The 18,167-nt window shown below is 37.0% G+C and overlaps 1 long non-coding RNA gene across 1 annotated transcript in view; it reads right to left on the bottom strand.

Annotated features, from left to right (window-relative positions):
- The window catches only part of LOC140528025 (uncharacterized), a 30,396-nt gene that overhangs the window by 5,514 nt on the left and 6,715 nt on the right, over nt 1-18,167 (bottom strand). The window lies entirely within an intron of this gene.

Raw genomic sequence — 18,167 nt, 5'->3', positions numbered from 1 at the left:
ATGTTAGACCTAGGGAAAGGCTTTAAAAAATATATATGTATATGTATATATATATATATATATATATATACATATATATATATATATATATGTATACATCAGGCAAACTCCAGATCTTAGAACAAAGCTAATGTGAATTAGTGCAAAATCTATTAACAATTTTGCAAGGCTACATAAGCTAAAAATCAGATTTCATTACAGTTGTTAATATAATGTAGAAAAATGCAATTTAAGCACAGATCATTAAAAGGAAGAGAAACTTGCATGGAGAACTTCAGTTGATTTCACTTTCATTCTACCTTTCCTTTTCTGAAGAAAAATACGAGCTATTCTAGACTTCAGTAATCAGTCTTTCATTCCTGTGGGATACTTTGCTTCCCACTACATGGACCCCCAGCATTCACTGATGCAGCACCCCTGTTGACTATTTTGAAGTGATAAAGAATTAGGAATGACAAAAGACAGGGCCACTTTCTTGGGGAAAACAGTCATGTTTACTTTTTCTTTACTGCCCTTTTGGAGTCCCTTTCCACCCCACCAAAGCTTACAAGCAGTACCACACATTCAAAGACACTTCTATCTCTGGGAGAAAAATTATCTCCATTTATTTTGTTTCATATACATCCATATTTTTAATTATAATACAAAAAGAAAAAAATTAGAATCTCACAAATGTTTACAAACAAGATACCTTCAAATAGATTTTACTCATTTCAGTCTAGTGCAGAGTAAATGACAAATTGTACTGTTTTATTCAAGGCAACAGAGTCTGCAGTCCATGACCACTTAGCCAAACCTTTATGCAAGCTTAATTTTTATCTAGCATGAACAATAAACTCACTGTTGATTCCCAGTTTTTTTGTGTGTATGTGTGCGTGTGTATTTGTGTGTGCACATGTGTACATAGCAGCTCCTTTCATAGAAAGAAAAGACATCTAGAGGTCTCTTGTACTTTTACCTACAGGAATCATGATAAGATACAGAAAGAATTACATGTAACCAGGGCTGGATTTTTTTTAAGAAAAAATAATTAGTTTACAAATGAGGGCAGCAACCAAAAAAAGCACATTTTTTGCAACAATAAACAAATACAAAGTTTTCTGTGTGACTTTAAACCAGCTTCTTCACTGAAGAGCAGACGTGGCATTTCCATGGAGTTAAAACTTTACCTCATTTATCTTTATTCTTGCTTTCTTTTTCTCTCTTTCAATAAACAAAGTTTTCTTGTGTCTGTCACAATACTAAAACAATCTGATCTTGACAAGAAAATGGTGCTGATTTTGTTTTCCTTTGTCTCTGGACAAAATAGGCCAAGAATATAATTTGACCATTGTGACCAATAAAAATAAGACTTAGGTCAAATCTTGTCAGGAGAACCTGACTAAAAACATTTGGCAACTTAATTTTATTTAAACTCTCCAGATAACCAGATTCTTGTTGTGTTTTGCATTAATTTAACACGCTGAATTCTAAGAGGCTGCAGACTGCAGTTTGCTATGAGGTCTGCAGAATACAGAAAAAAGGGAATAATTAAGCGCCCTTCATTTTGGAGAACAATGAGGCTTTAAGCCAATGCCAATCAAGGTTAATCAGATGGAGGGGAAGCAGTGAGTACTATGGAGACAATTATTTTTGATATTCAGAAATGGGGTTTTTTTTCAGGCTATTGAATTAAAAATTCTTCCTGTACACTAAAAATGATTTTTTCTAGAAAATCCTCAAAGATTTAAAAATATATTTTACTAATAAAATTATGAAATTTTTTAGCTAGAGTGTAAAGGCAACTATACTGGCATACCCAGGATGGCTACTAGCACAGGTCCTTGGGTCTGCTTTCCTAGGAAAGATAGCTGTTTAAAGGATCAACAATCCTTTTTAATCACATGCAGAAAATACAAAAAAAATATAAGCAGAGAAATAAAGACCTACAGACAGGGCTCTCCTGCCTGAATCAAAGCAATTTTGCCATATACTTTGCATACACCCCTAGATTGAGAAAGCCTTTACACTTGAACAGTTGGGGGTCTGAACATATGGTCACTCTCAACCAGGGAGTTACAAGATCCTTCCCATACGCAAACCCCCTCAAAGTAAAATATCAACCTTCCTGTGTATATAACAAAGAGTCTTTGTTTTCTTTTTGGAGTTCAGTTTCCCAGGCTGAGGCTAAATTGTGAGCATCTGAAGGCTCAATCTCCTTTGAACCCTTTTAATTCACAGCTGAACCCAAAAAGAAAACAAAAAATCCCACTTTGCTTGTTATTACATAGGGGAAAGGACATTTACTGAAGCATCACCATTGTGATGAAAACTAAGTACAAACTAATTTACAATGATTTGGGTTGTTGGGGGTGGGGAAAATTTGAGATATAAAAACACTGTTCACTATAGCTGCTAGGAAATGATTGTTTACTGCTAAACATATTTAAGCACTTAAAAAAATTTTGTTAACTAATCTGAATTTTCTGAAGTCAGGGTTTGAATTAAGTAAAGACATGGTACAATGAACAAATGAGTGACCCCAACATCCAGCTTTGATGCCAGTTAAAAAGTTCAGAATAAGGGTATCTCAAGCTACAAGGGGAAAAAAAAGACCATGGATGGTGTAAATTGACAGTTCTCAGACTTGCTGGTCTCAGGACCCCTTTATTGTCTTAAAAATTACTGAAGATCTCAAAGAGCTTTTATTTATGTGGGTTATATTGATTGATATTATCACATTCAAAATTTAAATTGATTAAATTTTAAAATACTTATTCACTAAAATAATAATAAATCCATACATGTTCACAGAAATAATAAATTTTTATGAAAGAACTATTTTCCAAAACAAAAAAGTAAAAAGTGGCATTATTTTTACAAATTTTTTTTAATGTCTGGCTTACTAGAAGACAGCTGGATTCTCATGTTTACTTTTGCATTTAATTTGTTACCATAATATTTTAAGTATATGGAGAAAATCTGGCTTTACACAGGTATGTAACTAGAAACAGGAGTATTTTAATAGGCAAATAAGGTCTTTGTATTAGCATAAAAAGCAAGTAGGTGGTGGAGTAGTAGATAGTGCTGCTGGAATCAGGAAGACCTAAATTCAAATTCAGCCTTAGATACTTACTAGCTGTAAAATGCTGGGCAAGTCAATTAACCCTGTTTGCCTCAGTTTCTTCATCTCTAAAATGAGCTGGAGAAAGAAGTGGCAAACCAATTCAGTATCTTGCCAAGAAACCCTAAATGAGGTCAATGAAGAGTTGGACACTCTTTGATGCTTTTAATCTGAAAAGACTAAACAATAAAATTAGTATTATAAGTTTTTACCTGCCCTGAGGTCCCCTGAGAAGGGAATCCTAGGAGTCTGAAAGCCACACTTTGAGAACCCCTGGTGCAAATTAAGAAGTATGACAAATGAAATCCAGTCATGAAAACAATGTACAAACACTTACTGCTGGATACCATAAATGAAAAAAGGGGAAGAGAGAACAGCAGCAAATGGCAGCTTGGAAAATCATTGAAATCCACAATTACAACAGACATTTCCATGAAAGGAAACTTAAAGTTATTTTCAATTTTAAAATCCTATGATTCCAAATGCTGGCAGTTCTTTGCCTCCATTCTACTTTTTCTCTTCATCATATATGAAAATTAAAGCAACTGTCTATGAAATAGGGTAAGGAAAAAGAAACAGCATTTATATAATGGCTACTTTGTGCCAGCACTTTACAAACATTATCTCATTTGATCCTCACAATAACCCTGGAGTATAGGTGCTATTATTATTCCCAGTTTCCACTTAAGGAAACTGAAGCAAAGAGAGGTTAAGAACCTGCCCAGAATCATACAGCTAGTGAATGCCTGAGGTCCATGGTGCTGGTAACAGACTTTCACATTTAAAGTTCTGTTACTGAGCTGAACTTTCCCTAATTCGGCTATTTATGAATAGTTTTAAATACCAGAAGCCTAGAAACATCATACACAACCATTTTCTAATGGAAAGGACTTGTGTGTGTGTGTATGTTCGTCCTTTGTTGCCGAAGAAGACCATTCCATCAGAGAAATGATGACATGACTTGCACTTGACTTTGTTTTGAGTGAGGGAGGGCTGTGCAGGTCACCAGCCTCACTTCTCCTCCACAGCCACCTGGATTCAGTGACCAGATATTCATTAGGATGACTGGAGGTAACTGAGGATGAGGCAATTGGGGTTAAGTGACTTGCCCAAGGTCACACAGCTAGTGAGTGTCAATTGTCTGAGGTGAGATTTGAACTCAGGTCCTCCTGACTCCTGCATTGGTGCTCTGTCCACTGCACCACCTAGCTGCCCAATGGAAAGGACTTAAACTGCATTAAATAGGAATTAAGGCATAGTAATGGAAGGAAAAGGCTTGACATGAATAGCATGACTCTGGTCCTAGGAGGATGAGGATGATGATAATGATGATGATGATGGTGATGATGGTGGTGGTAGTGGTGCACTTACCATGTGTTAGTCATCGTGCTAAGGGCTTTACAATTATCTTGTTTGGTCCTCCCAACAATCCTGGGAGGTAGGTATTACTGTTTTCCCCATTTGACAGATAAGAAAACTGAGGTAAATAGAGGTTAATTGACTTGACTGGGGACCCACTGGGGCCCAGTGTCTGAGATAGAATTTGAATTAAAATCTTCCCATTTGGAGGCCTAGGGTTCCATTCACTGTGCCACCTTGCTTTATTTGCAGAAACAAGGCAATTTTATACATGAAGGTCGGGATGATATATTGAAACCTGGTCTTGCTAATGAAGGTTCAAAGACATGAGATTTAGAAACTCTTTGTAGTCTAACTTTTCCTTAAAAAAAAAATACTGGAAAATTTTCCCCAAAATAACCAACTCCTAATTTCCTATGAGGTTTTTCAGTTATTAAATGACAGTGCAAAACCTGTTTAAACAGAATCAAAATTAAAGAGCAATAAAAGAGTAGCATTCAGAATATAATCCCGACTTGAAAATGCATCACGTTTTTACATATAATTGAGGAAAAAAAGAAAATAATATTTTTAAAAAATAGCTTAAACACAAGCTTGTAATTTTCCAGCACTAAATCTGTCTTTCTGCCAAAATTTGGTTACCTCAGAAAAACTTTAAATTTTTTAAAATTGAAACTCACAAAAATATCTTAGCCCATGGCTGGCTTATACACTACTGATGTTGTCCTAAAGTGCTGCTTTCATTTTGAGCATCAGTAAATCAGAGAGATCTCAGAAACAGGCTTTTTTTTTTTTTACTCACCCGTTCGTAAAATCCTTTTATGTAATTCAAGTTTCAAGCCTGAAGTGTTTTTCTATCCATTACTTATGTGTAACCACTAATTTGTTGAAGAGAATGATGATGAGGTTGTGTGACTGTGAGGGGCAGAGTTGGTGCGAGAGGTTTAGAGAAAAAAGATATTCTTTACCCCTGCTTTGGTTCTAGACTCAATTCAGGATGAAATCTGTGGAAAAAAAAGAAAAAAGTCTTTGGTTAAGTAGTAGACATGTAGAGGAACAGGGGCCTCAACATGAGTCTGATTTTCAACTTGCCTTCCTAGAGATTTCAAGGAATTTCCCCTTGGGTGAGACTGGGGGCTTCCTGGGGCATCTTCAAATCTGAGTAATTTCTCCAATTTTGATTCACTACTTGCTTTAATATTTTTTTTTGTATTAATAACATTTAGTAGGAAGGTATCAAGTATTTGGGTGTAAGACTGGAGTCACCTCTTCTCTTTTAAGGGAAACTAGAAGCTTTGTTGCTTTTCAACTTAAGAACAAAACAAAACAAACAAACAAACAAAAAATGTCCCTACACAAGCAATACTTACGGGGGGGGGGGGGGGGGGGAGCAGATAGATATTATTTTAGCCAGTACCTCCTCCCACCCTTAGCCAGTACCTCATCATTATTTCCTTCAACAAATGAATGATTACACATAAAAAATGGATAGAAAAACACCTCAGGCTTGAAACTTTAGTTACATAAAAGGATTCAAGGAAGAGGTGAATTTTTTTAAAAAGCCTATTTCTGAGATCTCTCAGAACAGTGGTTCTCCTGTTCTCCTCAAGACAGGAATCAAACCTTCCCTTAGATAGGGGCATGCAAGATTCTAGATATAGATACTCTATCTCTATCTATATGTCAGTGTCTCCCCTTGAGCGAAATTTAGATAACCTACATGGACATACAGGCAGCTAGAGAACGTGTCCAAATTTGGCTTCATATACTAGCTGTGTCACCTTGCGCTAGTCTGTCTCAGCTTCCTCATCTATAAAATGAGCTGGAAAAGGAAATGACAAACCACCCCAATATCTTGCCAAGAAAACCCCAAAGGGTCACAAAGAGTTGGGCATGACTGAAAAAAAATGACTAAACAACAACAAAAATGTGGATATACACATCTTTTGTGGGTAGCACATGCCTCTTACATTTCATTTCTGTGCAAAGAATGATTCAAGAACTTCAGCACAAATTATGATTTTTCCCTCTTTGTTGTAGATCCAGTATTGTGTTCCTTCAGTTAACTTTAATCTTTTTTTAAGATTGCCTTGTTCTTACTGGTTCTCATCCCCTCAACCCTGATCCCTTTCATTTGTTACCTCTTTCTCTTTGTGATTTTATTAGTTCCTTTTTTTCTCTCATGTTTTTATCTGGTTATATAATGCTTTCCTTCGTTTGTCCTCTCAGATATCAAATAGATTCTCCCTGGCTCTCTTCACTTCAATAACTCCTGTTCATTAGATTTTTGAATTGCATTTTGGGGACTCCTTTCCAAGAAGGATTTCTCCCATTCTCTTCTTTATGCGTTTTCTCTTTCTCTCTTGCATACCTCATACTCCTCTCTAAACCCCCTTCTCCCCTCCTCACTTTTATGTACCCTCCATGCTATAAGGTAGTCCTGCAAAACCAAAAAACAAAACAAAAAACACTGATTCACCTGTAGGCAGTGTCACCATGTTCTATCCCTAATTCTTCCAATGTGTCTCTTCTCTGCTATCCCTACCAGATTTCCACCTTCATTCCTGTCGTCTTGTGTAATATTTAGAAAGAACTCTCTTACTGGTCTTATCTGTCACTGTCACTGTTGTTGTCCTTGCCTACTGCATTTATTCACTTCTTTTGCATTTGCAGTGTTTGGACTGACTTCTTTCCAACATGCTCCAGGAAGTTAATTAGTGAGATAACCTCATCACCCTGTAAGATCTCATCAGTTTTGAATAATATACACACTTAATTGGGTATGAAAATCTGTCTTACCCTACAGGAAAATAGGAGAAAGGGATAAGAGAAAGTTGGGCAGTGATAGAAGGGAGGGCAGAATGGAAGAAGGGGTAATCAGAAGCAAAACACTTTTGAGGAGGGACAAGATGAAAGGAGAGAAAGAAAAAATGGGAGCAGGGGGAATAGAATGGAGGGAAATACAGTTAGCAATAGTAACTATAAAAATATTTTTGAAGCAAGTTCCTCTGATAAAGACCTCATTTCTCTAACATATAGAAAACTGTATCAAATATATAAAAATAAGAGCCATTCCCCAATTGAAAAATGATCAAAAGATGTAATCAGTTTTCAGATGAAGTAAAGATATCTACAGCCATATGAAAAAATATTTTAACTCACAATTGATTGGAGAAATGCAAGTTAAAACAATTCTGAGGTACTACTTCATACCGATTAGATTAGGTAATAGGCCAGAAGAGGTAAATGACAAATGTTGGAGGAGATGTGGGAAAAAAGAGACAGTAATGTAATGTTGTGAATTGATTAAACCATTCAATAGAGCAATTTGGAACTATACCCAAAGGGCTATAAAACCATGCATACCCTTTGACATAGAATACCACTACTAGGTCTGTATCCCAAAAGAAATAAAAACAAAAAAGAAAAGGACCCATAAGTACAAAAAAAAAATATTTATAGCAGCTCTTTTCTGGGGGTAAAGAATTGGAAATTGAGGGAATGCACATCAATTGGGGAATGGCTGAATAAATTGTGGTATGTAATTGTGATGGAATACTATTATACTATAAGAAATGATGAACCAGATGCTCTCTGAAAAATCTAGAGAGACTTACATGGGTTGATGCAAAGTGAAATGTAATAGGTTCAAAGTAACGGCAATATTGTAAGATGATCAATTGTGAATAACTTAGCTATTCTCAGCAATGCAATTTTCCATGACAACTCTGAAGGACTTAGAATGAAAAATGCTCTCCATTCCCGGAGAAAGAATTGATAGTCTCTAAATATAGATTGAAACAATTTTTTCCACTTTATTTTTCTTGAATTTTTTATCTGTTTTCTTTTACAACATGACTATTAAGGATGTTTTGCATGACTACACATATATAATCTATATGAAATTTCTTGCCTTTTCAATGAGGGGGCATGAGGAGGAAGGAAGGGAGAGAATTTGGAACTCAAAGTTTTAAAAACAAATGTTAAAAATTGTTGTTTACATGTAACTGGGGAAAAATTAAATACTAAATACATATGCACAAAAAAATCTCCTCAGCCTTGGCACCCCACTCATTGCTACCTCTGCCTGATGGAAAGATGGGTCCATGAGCCCCAAACCTTCATTTTTAAGGAGAGCTCCGCTCAAACATCTCATTTCTCACCTGACAGCACTACTTTGACATCTCTGAATCACTTCTTCACCATGCCCCTTTGGTACCTCCTCCCTGTCCCCATTTTCTTATTTGTGTCCTTATCTCTTAGTGCAGTATCTGGCACATACTAGGTGATTAATATATGTTTATTGAGTTGAATTCAATTGCTTTCCAAGGACTAGCATAGCTAAGTTTATCATGAGGAATCAATTATTTGGTGGGTTGCCATGGCCAAAGAAAAATATAGACTTGTCTCCAGGTCTATCCATCTTCCTTCCACTTTTGCAATGAGGATGACAGTGTGGTAGCAAAGGTGATCAGTAAGTGCTACAAAATCACATTATTTTAGACTTAAGAATTTCAATATTCATACATTGGTTTATATTCCAGTTATTTTATATTCCAAGCAAATTAGAGGATGTTAGTATCCTATTTATATGAGACTGAAGTTATCTAAAATGAGAAGTCCCTTTTTCCAATTCTCAAAACTTCTCAGCATTATTCATTCTCCTCCTTCCCTCTGTAATAGGGTACTGGCATATTAGCAGGGTGATGCTGATGCAATTTCCCATAAGGAAAAAGCAGGGCAGCTTCCTGTTGACTTTTGATAGAAGTACCTTGCATAGACTTTGGAGCATGTGTAGACATTCTTTAACTCTTTCCAATCTGCTAGCCAGGTGATGGTGGACAGCAGCCTCTTTTGGCGAGTTCTGGAGAACCAGAACTAGAGGTGCTTTCAAAAAGTCATCTGTTGGGCAGTTTTCAGAGGAAGAAATTAAAGCTATCTATATAGTCATATGAAAAATGCTCTAAATCACTATTTACGAGAGAGATGGAAATCAAAACAATTCTGAGGTACCACATCACACTCATTAGATTGGCTAACATGATAAAAAAGGAAGATGAAAAATGGAGAAGATGTGGGAGAGTTGGAACACTAATTCATTATTGGTGGAGCCATGAGCTAATCCAACCATTCTGGAGAGCAATTTGGAACTATGCCCAAAGGGCTACAAAAATGTGCATACCCTTTGACCCAGTAATATTGCTTCTCGGACTGTATCCCAAAGAGATCATAAAAATGGGAAAGGGTCCCATATGTACAAAAATATTTATAGCAGCTCTCTTTCTGGTGGCCAAGAACTGGAAATCAAGGGGATGCCCATCAGTTGGGGAATGGCTGAACAAGTTGTGGTATATGAATGTAATGGAATACTATTGTGCTATAAGCAATGATGAACAGGAAGACTTCAGAGAGGCCTGGAAAGACTTATATGAACTGATGCTGAGTGAAAGAAGAAGAAGAACTGTGTGAGGAATTTTTCTGGTAGGCTTAGTCCTTCATAGCAATGCAAGGACCTAAAAAATTCCCAATGGACTTGAGGCAAAATGCTTTCCACATCCAGAGAAAGAACTATGGAACTGGATCGCAGAATGAAGCAGACCATTTTCTCTTCTTTATGTTTTGTTTTATGGTTTCTCCCATTCATTTGAATTCTTCTATGCAACATGACCAAGGTGAAAATGAATTTAATAGGAATGTATGTATAGAACCTATATAAGATTACACAGGGAGGGAGTAGGGAGGGAGGAGGATAGAAGGGGGAGGGAGAAGAAAAAAATCTAAGATATACGGAAGTGATTGTAGAACACAAAAACAAATAAAATAATATAGTCATCTGTTGACCTCTGTCTCTCTCTTGGCTTGACTCCTTTATTGATGGCATTCAGTGAAAGGTATTACTGTAAGTGGAGAGGCCTTGGGCCCTCTCTTTCTGAGGGCACCAGGTGACCCTGTGAACATGGTCCTCTGCTCTTTAGGTGAAGGAACTGGTCATGTGACTTTGAGAGTTTCAAATGATCAGGAGTGTGAGTGACTGGGAGTGAGGTCCAGGAATACTCTTCTTTCCCTTCAATTGCAACCCTGGTACTGTCCTTTAATACCACCTCCATAACTAATGCCATCCTAACTGGTTTTTTCACCTCTCTCACTTCTATTTATCCTTCACACCTTTACCGAACTCATCTTTCTTTTTTTTTTTTGTTTTTGGTTTTTTTTTGGTTTTTTTTTTTTGTTTGTTTTTTTGATGGGGAAAAAATGAGATCTTTATTTCAACTAACCTCTGCATGAAATGTAGCATTTCCTTTAATCATGAACATAGAGAACAAACTGCTGATACTAGACTTTATCAGGCTGCTGAAGAAAAAATCAATGATACACAAAAAATTAAAAATTCTTAGACTACAGGATCTCTAAGCCAAGTTCCAGCTATACATTTACGATTCTATTAAAACTGTATAATTTTGAGATCCTTCTAGTTTTATGATTCTGCATTTCCATGAATATATCAACTAATTTTAAAAAATAGTGAGTAAAATTACCTTTGACCTTAGGTTAATTCTCCCCATTAAGAGTTAGTAATTATATAATTTTTTGTTTGTTCTTTTAAACTACTAGGCATTGTTTATTTTATATGTATGTGTGAAAAATTTCAAAATATTTTTTAAATAAAATTTTTAAATGTTTCAGAAAGGTACTCTCATTAAATGCAAGGGGGATAGGAAAGGTGGGGACAGTGATCTCAAAGAAAAGTTCCTATCATTCCGAACTCATCTTTCTTATGTGAATCAACCTTGTGCTTAAAAAACTACTTCAGCAGTTCCACACTGCCCAAATAAAGTCCAGCCTCTCTCTGTGGTATTCATGGCATTCTGCAGTCTGCCACCACCTCACCTTTCCAACCTTTTCTCAGACTCCTCCTCCAGCCAAAGTGGAGCACTGTCTGCCCCTCAAAATGTCTTAAAATTTTTCTGCCTTCATCAGCTCATGCTGATACCTGTGTTTGGAAAGCTATAATCCATTTTATGCAGACATATAATCCATTTTATGCAGACAGTGTTGCATTTATTTAAGCACTTAGCTACAACCCAGGAGAAATGTTTCAGTTATGTGGAATACACGTGATTGGTCACTTTTTTCAAATTTGAAAACATGTCCTCCTTCACTTTTTAGACTGCAAAATACTTATCTATCCCTTAAAGCTCAACTCAATTGCCTTTGTGAAACCTGCTCTGATTACCCCATTTAGCAAAGACCTTTTCCCTTCCTCAGCTGTTGCACCACCCTTAGCTTTACAGCTCTAATCAACTTGTGTGTTATGATCACCTATGTATGTGTCATACTGTCCTGTAGCTGTAAGCTACATGAGGCACTGTGTCTTCTCCAAATTTTGTGTAATGTTCCATATAAATCAGCACTTAATAATTGTTTCCTGAATTGAATTTGTGAAAGATACACTTATGTTCATCTACTACTAAAACATATCATTTAAAAAATACAGATGACTTAGTATTTTTCTCTTATAACTAGTTCAGTCTTCATTGTTAAACACAAGTACCTTTGACAAAGCCTCACAAATGTATTGACAGGTTCGCAACTTTTGTTTTGGGTTTACATTGGCATAGAAAATAAAGAAAAGGAGTCCTTTTCAACAAGAGTTCTTTCTGAATGTTTATTTTGTAATTCTACCAACTGTCATAATATTTGTAGACATTAAATGAGTCTACAAGTTTCAGGGATGTGCTCATCAGCATTGAGAGAAGGAGTTTCCTTATTGGGAGTTCCTTATGTACTGATGAAATCACAGGTCTTGTCCAAAGAAAAGGAAGAAAGTTTGTATTGTAATAACTAACCATCTACTTTTTTTCTTAAAGTAAGAAAATGTGAAAGCCATCTCTTTCATTCCATGGAAACAATTACAATGTTGACCATCTCTGAGCATTATCTGCTCATGAGAGTAAGTCCCTTCCAGTGCATTAGAAATAATTCACTGTGACCTTTATTCTGTTGAACTTCCCAAATTTATCTGAAATGTCTAATTCAATTACATATGTTTTAATTCCATGTTGTAAATTTAAGAGTGACTGTCACATCCACAATGCAAAATAAGATATGCCTTCAGAAAGGAGTTTCTGTACAATAATTTTACATAGCAAGTCTGGGGTAGTCTTTTTTTTAACACCAATTTTAAAAAGAGAATGGGAAGAAACTTCCTAGGATAGGAGAAACCATCAGTATTACTATTTTATCTGAAAACAGACAATGCCATTTAAAAATTAGGAGAAAATTTTAAAAATTGGGAGAAAAATTTTAAAAAATGCCATTTTGTTCCAATGCCATTTAAAAATTAAGAGAGCCATAAGCAATTCTCTACAAATTTTTGTATTTTTTTAAGTGATTAGGTACAAGCCAGAAGGAATGTTTCAGTTATAGGGAATCCATTTGATTGATCACTTTTTATAAATTTCAAAACATCTACCCACAGAAAGCAGGCAGCTAGCTGGTACAGTGGATAGGGCGCTGGGCCTAGAGTAAGAAAGACTCATCTTCCTGAGTTCAAATTGGTTTTCACACATTTACTAGCTGTGAGACCCTGGGTAAGTCACTTAATCCTGTTTGCCTCAGTTTCCTCATCTGAAAAATGAGCTGGAGAAGAAAGTAGCAAACCACTCCAGTACCTCTACCATGAAAACTCCAAATGGGCTTATGAAAGGTCTGAAACGATTGAACCACAACCTGCAGAGAGTAAGGAAGACATTCACCATTTGATTAAAGCCCTTACCCACTGGTTCTTTGATAACATCATAATAATGAAGTATATCATTAGGATCTCCTGACTCTAGGAAAGGACATGGCATGTTGTGAGTCTAGGAAGAAAAACTGATATCATTATCAGGAGGAAAAATTGACCACCCCCAGTAAAGTATTTGATCATCTAATTCTTAGGATGAAGGATGCTTACTTTCATCCTGACTTTGCTGCCCCGACCTGACACCTACCCCTATGCTCCTGCCCCCACCCCATCACAGACAGTTACTGATCAAAGAGAGTCTGAAATATAAATAATGCACAATTATAACAGTGAAAATGACCTCATATCCATATGTCAATTCACATTAGGGAAAAGAATTTCTAATGACATACAGAAATGTCTCCATTTTACAGAATACCAAAATTTGTAAGAGTCAATGAAACATTTCCTTTTAAAAAAAAATACATTCTAATAAGGATGTGTTAGGTAAAGTATTAGCCCATGTTTATTTTGTATGAGAATGTTTTCTTTTTGGTGTCATTTTCTCTTAATATTTCTTACTTGCTGGAGGATTTAGGAATGTCATTTAACTATTTTCAAAGTGATCTAATAAGAATAACCTTGTGGTCTAATTTTTGAAAACTTAAGTGTAAAAAACTTTTACACTTTAGTTTTAAAAAATCATCACTGAAAACCTCATCTAGTGGCACAGCAGATAAAGCATTAGGCCTCAAGTCAGGAAAACCTAGGTCCAGATTTGGATTCACACAATCCCCAGCTGTGTGACCCTGGACAAATCACTTAAGATCTCTGCCTTAGTGTATTTTTTCTGTAAAATGGGGAGGATAATAATAGCACCTACTTTCAAGGGTTGTTGAGAGGATCAAATGAAATAACAAATGTAAAGCACCTAGCACAAAGTGCTATATAAATGTTCATTTTAAAAAATTTTCTACATATCTACTAATTTCTCACAACCCTTTAAAGTCACGAAACGACTCCAATGGGTCTCAGAAAATACTTAAGAAAGTAAGAGTCTTCTACGCTCAGAAACATGAAAAACAACTTCTAAACTTGAAAAAAATAGGCCTTCCTTCCCAATGATTTTACCTAAAGGAGCACTGAATGAAAGGCGACCTCTTTCATTAAATTCCCCTTTTTGGGGTGGGGAGGGAGATAGGAGGAAATTGATAGTTTTAAAACTGTACCCTGGGGCTGCTGCAAAATTAAAAGTCGCTTTAAACCTCATTTCCCTCAAATACATCTCAAGTATTCACTACAGAGCAAAATCGATTTTGAAAGAGGAGGGGAAAGGGAAATAAATACATTTTGGCAAACCTGTAAGTGTATAATATATGAAAAATGTATAATATAATATATGAAGGGAGTACCCTTTAAAATTGAAAAAGAACCTATAAAATTGAGAAATGAAAGGACAACCAAAGGAATATATTTCTTTTAAATTGAGAAACGAAAAACAAATCTGACATATTTAAAGAACGTCCTTTTCTTCAATTGAGAATTAAACACTCCTTCCTTGTTGACATATCAGTTTGAGGCCTCCCGAAAGACTAAACAGAGGATTCCTAGAGGACTCGAACCTGCCATTTCCAGTTAAATAGGCTGATAACCTTTCCAATAAGCCACTGACCCACAAAGACTGCGGGTGTGCACGATCTCCTTGTGTCCACTTCTTCTCCACAGTTCTGTTCACGCCTCTGGACGGTCTCTGTTTCCGTTGGTAGTCTTGCTGTGTAATCTCGCGACATTTCATTGGAGCAGAAGAGCCGCAGCGGGAGGGTGCACCTTTTGCACACCGCCTCTCTCCTCCCCCCAGACCTAGAACTACAAGGACCGTGATCATCCTGGGATGTCAGGCTCTTCCGGGCTCCAGGATGGGTCTCCCACGAACCGCCCCTCCCTTCCTCTGAGTCTGTAAAAGCAGGGAGTTGGACCAGGGGATTTCTTAGGTCTCTTCCAGCGTTAAACTAACGCTATTTCCCCTGTTTCTAGAATCCCAGACTGCCAGCTTGGGTCCTCTCCTTATTCTGCCACTGTCCTTGGGCTCGCCATGACGTCGGTGTTGCAGACCAGACCGGGCTTTTTCTGGGCCAGACTAGACCGGGATCCCACCTTTAGTGTCCCTTATACCCCTCTAGAATTATTTTTATTGACTTGATTCACTCAGTTTTGGATCTTGGCAAACTTCCCAAATCCACTATACTTAGCCAGCCTCAGAGTATGTTTCAAACCCATCCACCACAAAACCAACGTACCTGATACATTGTAAACTCTTAATCAATGCTTAGCTCTCTTGCCGTCTGCTCCGTCTGCTCCGCTTTGCCTCCTTCCTCCAAATCCAAACACCCTTCCTACCTGTTTCTCTGGAGAGAGAAATCAATATTTCTGTTGCTACTGAGAAGTGTGTGGCAATCTATGGCCTCATGCCTCCTCCGACAATCCTTGTGATTTCCCAGACCCGAACTGTCTTCCCTGAATCCACGGGTATTGTTTCAGTTAGAATGGAAATGCCTTGAGGGCACAGACTCACATTTTTTTATTTTTATTTCCAGTGCTTGGCATATTGTAGACACTTAATGGTTTTCAATCATTCTTTCACGTTGGTGACTGTGGTTTTTACATCATGTTAATTTCCAATTATGCCTCTCCCTGCCTTTCTTCGATTAGCAAGTCTCCTCTTGTAACCAAGATTAAAAAAAGAAAAAGAGGTACAGCAAAAGAACTAACATCCAGAATCTGACAATTCCCACAATATTCCATATTCATCGTCCTCCACCTTTGCAACAAAAGGAGATAGGTGCATTTCTTAACTCTTCTTAGTTATTATAAAAACACATCATTTAGTTTTGTTCTGTTTACACTGTTGTAGTCATAAGGTATATTATTTTCCTAATTCTGCTCATTTTACTGTGCAGTGATTCATATAAGCCTTTCCATGTTTCTCTGAATTTTTTCTGTCGGTCTTTTCTTACATTGCTGTAAGAAATTCCATTACATTCATGTTTTCTTATTGACTTTTAGCAGTCCATCACATACACCCTCTAAATTTCCCCCACTAGATGATAGAATCAAATATTTCATGCTGGAAGGGACCTCAGAGATCATCTAGTTCATCCCTCATTTCACAGATGAGGAAACTGAGACCCAGAGACACTGAATAACTTGAACAATGTGACACAGGTGATAAGGAAAAGAACTAAGTTTCAAATTCAGGTTACTTGGCTCCAAATACAGTGCTCTTTCTGTTACACAGGTGTCACTGTTTTCCCTAAACCAACTGGAGAAAGCATTCCTCTAAATAATAGGATAAAAGGACAAGGTTCATTCCATATTTAAGACTGTGTACATGACAGATTTGCACAGTAATCCATTAAATTAACCACCAAGTATATGTCAAATTGGATCATTAAAACCACCAAAGAATTCCCATTAATGTAGGTAGTCTTATAATGTCTATCATATTGATTTGACCCCAGTCATCTTCAGAGCAAAGATTCTTCTATGCCTAACATTAACTTTAGTTGGGATGGAGAACATTTTTTAGAAAAACAAGGAAAGGAAAATTTGGAACCCCATTTCCAGCAGGATGGAATGTGAGGATATTGCCTCCTTTCCAGAAAGACAGGTTCCTAGATGTACCAGAGGATTGAGACAATTGTCTAGATTTAGTTTAAGCCCTTAGTTTAGGTACAGGTGGTACTAATTGTCTCTAAAGTACCTTTGAACTCTGAGATGAGAAAGTTGAAATGTCATGTATAAGGAATAGGAGCAAGAGAAGTAATGTGTGATAAGGCTATTAAGAGAGACTGGAGTCAAGTTGTAAAGGGTTTTCCATAGTAAACAGAGACATTTGTATTTGATCCCAGAGGTAAGAAGAGAGTTGAATGGGGAGAAACCTGGTCAAATCTATACTTCAGAAATTTCATTTTGGCAAACATGTGGAGGATAGATTGGAGAGATGAGAGATTTGAGACCAATTTCACAAAGTCATTAGCCTCCATTTGTTCCATTCTAATTTTTAAAGAACTATTTTCTTCAGTGAGCTTTTGAACCTCCTTTTCCATTTGGCTAATTCTGCTTTTTAAAGCATTCTTCTCCTCATTGGCATTTTGAACCTCTTTTGCCAGTTGAGTTAGCTTATTTTTAAAGGTGTTATTTTCTTCAGCATTTTTTTTGGGTCTCCTTTAGCAAGGTGTTGACTCACTTTTCATGCTTTTCTTGCATATCTCTCATTTCTCTTCCCAGTTTTTCCTCCACCTCTCTTACTTGATTTTCAAAATCCTTTTTGAGCTCTTCCATGGCCTGAGACCATTGAATATTTATTTTGGATGTTTGGGATACAGAAGCCTTGACTTCTATGTCTTTCCCTGATGGTAAGCATTGTTCTTCCTCATCCAAAAAGATGGGAGAAGATATCTGTTCACCAAGAAAGTAACCTTCTATAGTCTTATTTTTTTTTCCCTTTTTTGAGCATTTTCCCAACCAGTTATTTGACTTTTGGGTCCTTTGTCAAGAGGAGGGTATACTCTGGGAATCTGTAAGATCTCAGTTCCCCCAAGGTGGCACAATCAAGCGTGTATTCTGATCTGGGAGCAGAAAGAGATTTTTGTGCCCAGAATCTTAGCAGTTTTCTTTCCACACCCACCTGGCCTCCAGTTCCACCGCCATTCAGTGTGAGATAAAGATCAGCTCCTTCGGGGCCTTCACACAGGGCCAAGGCAAGAATCAGCTCCTCAGTTTCCCCAGGGGTTTTGCTATCCAACAATGAATGCAGGCTGCTGTAGGGGCTGCCATGGGAACTGCTGCCGCCTGCCTGATGTGGATTCTGTGGCCACTGCCCAAGGCCAGAGCTATGGGAAAGCCCTTCTCCCTTTGCAGCCAGCTGAAAAAAGTGACCAATTTCAATAATTCAGGTATGAGGTGAGGAAGGTCTAAAGC

The sequence above is a fragment of the Notamacropus eugenii genome, chromosome 2 (genome assembly GCF_028372415.1).
Source record: "Notamacropus eugenii isolate mMacEug1 chromosome 2, mMacEug1.pri_v2, whole genome shotgun sequence".
In the NCBI taxonomy this organism is placed as follows: Eukaryota; Metazoa; Chordata; class Mammalia; order Diprotodontia; family Macropodidae; genus Notamacropus; species Notamacropus eugenii.
This window is presented reverse-complemented; position numbering and strand designations above follow the sequence as displayed.